Source organism: Coregonus lavaretus (assembly GCF_964263955.1).
Source record: "Coregonus lavaretus genome assembly, contig: HAP1_SCAFFOLD_79, whole genome shotgun sequence".
Taxonomy (NCBI): domain Eukaryota; kingdom Metazoa; phylum Chordata; class Actinopteri; order Salmoniformes; family Salmonidae; genus Coregonus; species Coregonus lavaretus.
Genome location: NW_028157882.1, coordinates 215,989 through 224,884, shown reverse-complemented (window position 1 = coordinate 224,884; position 8,896 = coordinate 215,989).

The window sequence follows — 8,896 nt, the reverse complement described above, 5'->3', positions numbered from 1 at the left end:
TTTCCTGTAGGTCTTGACCAGGTTTGCACACACTGCAGCAGGGATTTTGGCCCACTCCTCCATACAGACCTTCTCCAGATCCTTCAGGCTTCGGGGCTGTCGCTGGGCAGTACGGACTTTCAGCTCCCTCCAAAGATTTTCTATTGGGTTCAGGTCTGGAGACTGGCTAGGCCACTCCAGGACCATGAGATGCTTCTTACGGAGCCACTCCTTAGTTGCCCTGGCTGTGTGTTTCGGGTCGTTGTCATGCTGGAAGACCCAGCCACGACCCATCTTCAATGCTCTTACTGATTGAAGGAGGTTGTTGGCCAAGATCTCGCGATACATGGCCCCATCCATCCTCCCCTCAATACGGTGCAGTCGTCCTGTCCCCTTTGCAGAAAAGCATCCCCAAAGAATGATGTTTCCACCTCCATGCTTCACGGTTGGGATGGTGTTCTTGGGGTTGTACTCATCCTTCTTCTTCCTCCAAACACGGCGAGTGGAGTTTAGACCAAAAAGCTCTATTTTTGTCTCATCAGACCACATGACCTTCTCCCATTCCTCCTCTGGATCATCCAGATGGTCATTGGCAAACTTCAGACGGGCCTGGACATGCGCTGGCTTGAGCAGGGCGACCTTGCGTGCGCTGCAGGATTTTAATCCATGACGGCGTAGTGTGTTACTAATGGTTTTCTTTGAGACTGTGGTCCCAGCTCTCTTCAGGTCATTGACCAGGTCCTGCTGTGTAGTTCTGGGCTGATCCCTCACCTTCCTCATGATCATTGATGCCCCACGAGGTGAGATCTTGCATGGAGCCCCAGACCGAGGGTGATTGACCGTCATCTTGAACTTCTTCCATTTTCTAATAATTGCGCCAACAGTTGTTGCCTTCTCACCAAGCTGCTTGCCTATTGTCCTGTAGCCCATCCCAGCCTTGTGCAGGTCTACAATTTTATCCCTGATGTCCTTACACAGCTCTCTGGTCTTGGCCATTGTGGAGAGGTTGGAGTCTGTTTGATTGAGTGTGTGGACAGGTGTCTTTTATACAGGTAACGAGTTCAAACAGGTGCAGTTAATACAGGTAATGAGTGGAGAACAGGAGGGCTTCTTAAAGAAAAACTAACAGTTCTGTGAGAGCCGGAATTCTTACTGGTTGGTAGGTGATCAAATACTTATGTCATGCAATAAAATGCAAATTAATTACTTAAAAATCATACAATGTGATTTTCTGGATTTTTGTTTTAGATTCCGTCTCTCACAGTTGAAGTGTACCTATTATAAAAATGACAGACCTCTACATGCTTTGTAAGTAGGAAAACCTGTATCTACTACACTGTATCTACTACACTCACCACCCCCCCACCCCCCCCCCTTGACCCCTCTTCCTCTACTTTCTTCACTGCCTCCGCATATGACAACTTCTTCTCTACTCTTACCCTGGAAACCTCAACCTGCTTCTCTCGCACTGGACATGTCTGATCCCCAGCCCCATGGTCACTCCTACAATTAGCACATACCACTACTTTCCCCACTGCTTCACACTCCTTAGTCTCATGCCCTTCTGCACACTTCTCACACCTTGGAATCTCCCTCCTACATACTGCTGCCACATGCCCATAAGTTTGACACCTGTAACATCGTAATGTACTTGGCACATAAGCTCGCACAGGACAACTGATATATCCTAACTTCACTTTATCCGGCAAAGACTCAACTTCAAAACTCAAAAGAACAGACAATGACTCTTCTGTTTCCCCACTCTCGCCACCCTGTCTGCGTCGCACCAAACGACGAGCATCAAACACACCGGGAATCTTCCCCTTCAGTTGATCCACTTTCACATTTACCGCTACCCCAGTAATCACTCCTCTCAATGGCGCCCTTTTCTTAAGAGCGAAACAATTCACAATTCTTTCCCCATTTGTTTAACTCTGAGCGCCTTCTCCTTCTGCCCAACAGAAACACAAACAATTATCACTAGACCACTTCTGGTTACCCTCACCGATTCCACTATATCCAACACTTTTTTCACCCATCTTGAAACCACAAATGGATCAGCCAAAAGGCAAGGATCCACTTTTTCCACAAACTTCACTCCTACTGTCACAGACTCATCTTTATCCGGACCCTCTGCGCAAGCCTCTGGCTCCGAGCACTTCACCACACCTACCACCTCCGATACTTCACCCTCTTCCATTTCTCTTCCTGTCTTCAGCTCACTTTGCTTACATTTCCTACCACCCTTCTTTAACCCTCCTGTTATGTTGTGGGTCAATTTGACCCGTTTCCACTTTTGCGTTGTCTAAAATACTAGTTAACCACTCTTTTTCGCCATGAAATTACATGACTTTTCCTCATTTAGGGTCATGAACCTAACTGCAAAATGTGGACACACTGATGTGTTGTGGAATGTCTGTGTACATTTTGTATACAAAACATGATGTTGTGGGTCATTTTGACCCGGAGGCTTTCATGTGTATATATATTTGCACAGGTGCAAAACAAAAAAGTGTCTTTGATGTATTTTGTTTTGACTGGTCCTGGTTGCACTTTTAGAATTGTGTTTGGGTTAAAAAGGGCTTTCCCAAGCTTCTCCTCAGTGTGAGAGCAGCAGGTCCCTGACACAGACACTCAAAAATGAGCTCCAAAAGATTTTCAATCAATGAAGTCTTATCACAAATTCTGGACTGTGACAGTGAAAAAGAAGAAGAGGTTTCAGAGACAGAGGATATTTCAGAGATAGAGGACAATGCTGTTGATGATCCAGATTTTGTCTTCATTGAAGAGGATTCAGAGGAGGAGTCTGCCGTACCATCCCCTACATCAGATGAGAGACAGAGCATGCAACAAGCATCATCAAGAGAAGAGAAGACATGGAAGTCTAAAGATGGTCATATTGAATGGTCACCGTCACCACAACGAGGTCAAGGTAGACTCTCAGCTTCCAATGTAATAAAAATGGTTCCAGGACCTACACGATTTGCTGTCACTCGAGTCCATGACATACAATCAGCTTTTGAGCTCTTTTTACCCCAAGCAATAGAGAAGATTGTTCTGGACATGACCAACTTGGAGGGGAGCCGTGTGTTTCAAGAGAACTGGAAGCCACTGGATCGGATTGACTTGCATGCATACATTGGATTGCTCATATTAGCTGGAGTCTACCGGTCAAACGGAGAAGCAACGGCCAGCCTGTGGAATGAAGAGAATGGAAGGCCAATATTTCGGGCAACAATGTCTCTACAAGAATTCCACATAATTTCTCGGGTGATTCGCTTTGATAACCGTGATACCAGACCGGGTCGACGTGAAAGAGACAAACTAGCTGCAATCAGAGATGTATGGGATAAATGGGTGGAAATTCTACCGTTACTGTACAATCCCAGTCCTCATGTTACAGTTGATGAACGCCTTGTTCCATTCAGAGGACGTTGTCCCTTCAGACAGTATATGCCAAACAAGCCTGCAAAATATGGCATCAAAATATGGGCAGCATGTGATGCCACATCAAGCTATGCATGGAATATGCAAGTTTACACTGGGAAGCCACCCGGCGGAGTGCCTGAGAAAAACCAGGGGATGCGGGTGGTGCTGGACATGAGTGAAGGGCTGCAAGGTCATAACATCACGTGTGACAACTTCTTCACATCCTACCGCCTTGGTGTTGAACTACAGAAGAGAAAGCTGACCATGGTTGGAACAATCAGAAAAAACAAACCTGAACTTCCCAGTGAGCTTCTGAAAATGCAGGGCAGAACTGTGCATTCCTCTAAATTTGCTTTCTCTGAAAATGCAACTGTTGTTTCATACTGCCCAAAGAAGAACAAGAATGTTCTTGTAATGAGCACAATGCACAAAGATGCATCGCTGAGTGCAAGAGAGGACATCAAGCCACAAATAATACTGGACTACAATTCCACCAAAGGAGGAGTTGACAATTTGGATAAAGTCACAGCAACATATAGTTGTCAGCGCATGACTGCCCGCTGGCCTTTGGTGATTTTCTACAACATTGTGGATGTGTCTGCTTACAATGCCTATGTCCTGTGGACTGAAATCAACCAGCAATGGAATGGTGGCAAATTGTACCGACGCCGGCTTTTCCTAGAGGAGCTCGGCAAAGCTCTCATCACTCCCAAGATCCAGAGGAGAGTCCGGCCTCCTCGGTCGACAGCAGCTGCATCTGCCGTCCAGAAAATTCAAGCTGGACCATCAACACATGCCTCCAATCAACCAGAAATGGATCCAGTGGATACAGGCAGTGGCAAGAAACGGAAAAGATGCCAGCTCTGCCCCCCTCGACAAGACAGTAAAACAAGCACCACTTGTGTAGAATGCAATAAATACATCTGCAGAAAGCACACACACACATTGTGTTCAACATGTAGAGAGAAAGACTGAAGGGATAATATGGACCAATAGGGGGGGAAAAAACCTACTTGGGGAAACTGAAAAATCTTGTTTGTGAGAAAGGAAATATGTTTAACAAATAGTTCTTAAATATTGTTTAAAAAAAATAAAAAGTATTGTATTTCTTCTTTCTGAAATGTCTGATAAGACAAAATAAAGTTGTTTCTGTTTTTACTTAATTATTTGACTGTCTTGAGTGTGTTTAAACTGTGAGGGTCAATTTGACCCGTAACATAATGGATGTCATTTTTTTCCAGCAAAGCACAAGGGTTAACAAACCTTCTCCCTTTTCCCCGCCATTTTTTACTGACTCAAACTCACAATCTTCCTCCCCCTCTCTCTTAGACCTCCTCTGCCTCTCTTTTTCCCTCCATACCTCCTCATTCATCCAAGTATACGTCTCCTTATGATAATACTGCATTTCTCCTGACCTATATCTATTTCTTGCCTTCTCAAAGGACTCAATTTCTCCCCTCCTTTCCCCTCCGGCGTCTATTCTATACTCTGGACTTGTGTCGACATATTTGGTCTGCCACATAGTCCCCAATCGCTCGACGTCCCTGCCACTCTCCACTACGACCAGTCATTGACTACGACAGAACTACCTGGCCGTTCATGCAAGGTTCGCTTCAACAGCCCACATTTCCCCGAACTATTGTGAAAAGTCACTAGTTGTTCCTGCTATGTAGTTATTGCTATCAGAATCACCTGTCACATTGCGCAACTCCAATAAATATTTCTTTATGAAAAATATTATATTATATTCTACCCAGTTCGTTGGAGGGTTTCAGCTCAGATCATATGTGAAGTGGCTTGAAGACCCACACTGGTGAAAGAAAGCAACTCGTTCACTCAAGCAAGCTGTTTTTATTTTATTACAGGTCAATAGTGCCACCTTGGTGTTGAATGGCGCAACTACACATATTGCTTTAATCACAACTTAACTCGTCTTTTCATTCAGGTTACATAATCATAACAATATATTATACCTTATTGAACAAACAGGTATCCTGAATGACTCACAAATCCAGCATTAAGAAACATGACAACAGGTATCCTGAACGATTCCCAACCCCAGCATTAAGAAGGTATCCTGAATGATTCCCAAACCCAGCATTAAGAAGTATCCTGAATGATTCCCTAACCCAGCATTAAGAAGGTATCCTGAATGATTCCCAAACCCAGCATTAAGAAGTATCCTGAATGATTCCCAAACCCAGCATTAAGAAGTATCCTGAATGATTCCCTAACCCAGCATTAAGAAGGTATCCTGAATGCAGTGGTTGAAAAAGTACCCAATTGTCATACTTGAGTAAAAGTAAAGATACCTTAATAGAAAATGACTCAAGCAAAAGTCACCCAGTAAAATACTACTTGAGTATACTTAAGTATCAAATGTAAAAGTATAAATCACTTCAAATTCCTTATATTAAGCAAACCAGACGGCACAAGTTTTAAAACATTTTAAATTTACGGATAGCCAGGAGCACACTCCAACACTCAGACATAATTTACAAACAAAGCATTTGTGTTTAGTGAGTCCGCCAGATCAGAGGCAGTAGGGATGACAAGGGATGTTCTCTTGATAAGTGCGATGTCACTGTTGCCTACAAGGAGAAGACAACAAGAACAGGCTGATGAAATGTAAGGGGGACCATGTATTGTTCCAAAACATTTCAGAGGAACCACTGGGAGGAACACCAGCCACTGTGTAGTGCAGTCAGTCAGCTATAACAAAGAGCAGCAGAGAAAGCACTAAAACATCAGACCCTAGAGGTATGTAAAGTCAACTACCTCTCCACTAAAACACCAGACCCTAGAGGTATGTAAAGTCAACTACCTCTCCACTAAAACACCAGACCCTAGAGGTATGTAAAGTCAACTACCTCTCCACTAAAACACCAGACCCTAGAGGTATGTAAAGTCAACTACCTCTCCACTAAAACATCAGACCCTAGAGGTATGTAAAGTCAACTACCTCTCCACTAAAACATCAGACCCTAGAGGTATGTAAAGTCAACTACCTCTCCACTAAAATACCAGACCCTAGAACAGGGTTCTTCAATTCCGGTCCTGGAGGGCTGAAACACCTCTGTTTTTCATCCTCTCCTTCTAATCAGGGGCTAATTCAGACCTGGGACACCAGGTGAGTGCAATTAACTACCAGGTAGAAATAAAAAACAGAAGTGTTTCGGCCCTCCAGGACCGGAATTGAAGAACCCTGCCCTAGAGGTATGTAAAGTCAACTACCTCTCCACTAAAACACCAGACCCTAGAGGTATGTAAAGTCAACTACCTCTCCACTAAAACATCAGACCCTAGAGGTATGTAAAGTCAACTACCTCTCCACTAAAACACCAGACCCTAGAGGTATGTAAAGTCAACTACCTCTCCACAAAACACCAGACTGTTAAACCTACAGTGAGGGGGAAAAAAGTATTTGATCCCCTGCTGATTTTGTACGTTTGCCCACTGACAAAGACATGATCAGTCTATAATTTTAATGGTAGGTTTATTTGAACAGTGAGAGACAGAATAACAACAAAAAAATCCAGAAAAAACGCACGTCAAAAATGTTATAAATTGATTTGCATTTTAATGAGGGAAATAAGTATTTGACCCCTCTTCAAAACATGACTTAGTACTTGGTGGAAAAACCCTTGTTGGCAATCACAGAGGTCAGACGTTTCTTGTAGTTGGCCATCAGGTCTGCACATATCTCAGGAGGGATTTTGTCCCACTCCTCTTTGCAGATCTTCTCCAAGTCATTAAGGTTTCGAGCCTGACGTTTGGCAACTCGAACCTTCAGCTCCCTCCACAGATTTTCTATGGGATTAAGGTCTGGAGACTGGCTAGGCCACTCCAGGACCTTAATGTGCTTCTTCTTGAGCCACTCCTTTGTTGCCTTGGCCGTGTGTTTTGGGTCATTGTCATGCTGGAATACCCATCCACGACCCATTTTCAATGCCCTGGCTGAGGGAAGGAGGTTCTCACCCAAGATTTGACGGTACATGGCCTGTCCATCGTCCCTTTGATGCGGTGAAGTTGTCCTGTCCCCTTAGCAGAAAAACACCCCCAAAGCATAATGTTTCCACCTCCATGTTTGACGGTGGGGATGGTGTTCTTGGGGTCATAGGCAGCATTCCTCCTCCTCCAAACACGGCGAGTTGAGTTGATGCCAAAGAGCTTGATTTTGGTCTCATCTGACCACAACACTTTCACCCAGTTCTCCTCTGAATCATTCAGATGTTCATTGGCAAACTTCAGACGGGCCTGTATATGTGCTTTCTTGAGCAGGGGGACCTTGCAGGCGCTGCAGGATTTCAGTCCTTCACGGTGTAGTGTGTTACCAATTGTTTTCTTGGTGATTATGGTCCCAGCTGCCTTGAGATCATTGACAACATCCTCCCGTGTAGTTCTGGGCTAATTCCTCACCGTTCTCATGATCATTGCAACTCCATGAGGTGAGATCTTGCATGGAGCCCCAGGCCGAGGGAGATTGACAGTTCATTTGTGTTTCTTCCATTTGCGAATAATCGCACCAACTGTTGTCACCTTCTCACCTTCTCACCAAGCTGCTTGGCGATGGTCTTGTAGCCCATTCCAGCCTTGTGTAGGTCTACAATCTTGTCCCTGAACCTTGGAGAGCTCTTTGGTCTTGGCCATGGTGGGGAGTTTGGATTCTGATTGATTGATTGCTTCTGTGGACAGGTGTCTTTTATACAGGTAACAAGCTGAGATTAGGAGCACTCCCTTTAAGAGTGTGCTCCTAATCTCAGCTTGTTACCTGTATAAAAGACACCTGGGAGCCAGAAATCTTTCTGATTGAGAGGGGGTCAAATACTTATTTCCCTCATTAAAATGCAAATCAATTTATAACATTTTTGACATGCGTCTTTCTGGATTTTTTTTGTTGTTATTCTGTCTCTCACTGTTCAAATAAACCTACCATTAAAATTATAGACTGATCATTTCTTTGTCAGTGGGCAAACATACAAAATCAGCAGGGGATCAAATACTTTTTTCCCTCACTGTAGTAGGTAAAAGGTGTGTGGTGAAATGTAGTTTAGACAACATAGCGGTCTCAGCAGTCAGGGGCACAGCCAAGCCTCATCAATGACGAATGGAGACGCCAGGACCTTCCTCACACCATCATCCAAGAGATCGATGAGCTACTTGGACCAGGACAGCTCACAGGTATGGCAGCCAATCAGACAATACCATTCATTGGTTGAATACCTGTAGAGTTTCCAGTCCCAGTCTCCAAATACCAGCACTTGTGTCCAGTGATCCTAATGTAGCAGAGGAACCTATCGTAGGTTTCAGTGTGATAGAGGAGGTAATCAAGGGTCAACAATAGCAGGGAATGACATCAGACAATGTGCGCACAACCTGTACTGTAAGTGGTGCTTTTGACATTGACTCATGTACAGCTAAGCCTGTTATCCAGTTTTTAAAAATGCATTTAACCCTTATTTAACCATATAAGTTGACTGAGAACACA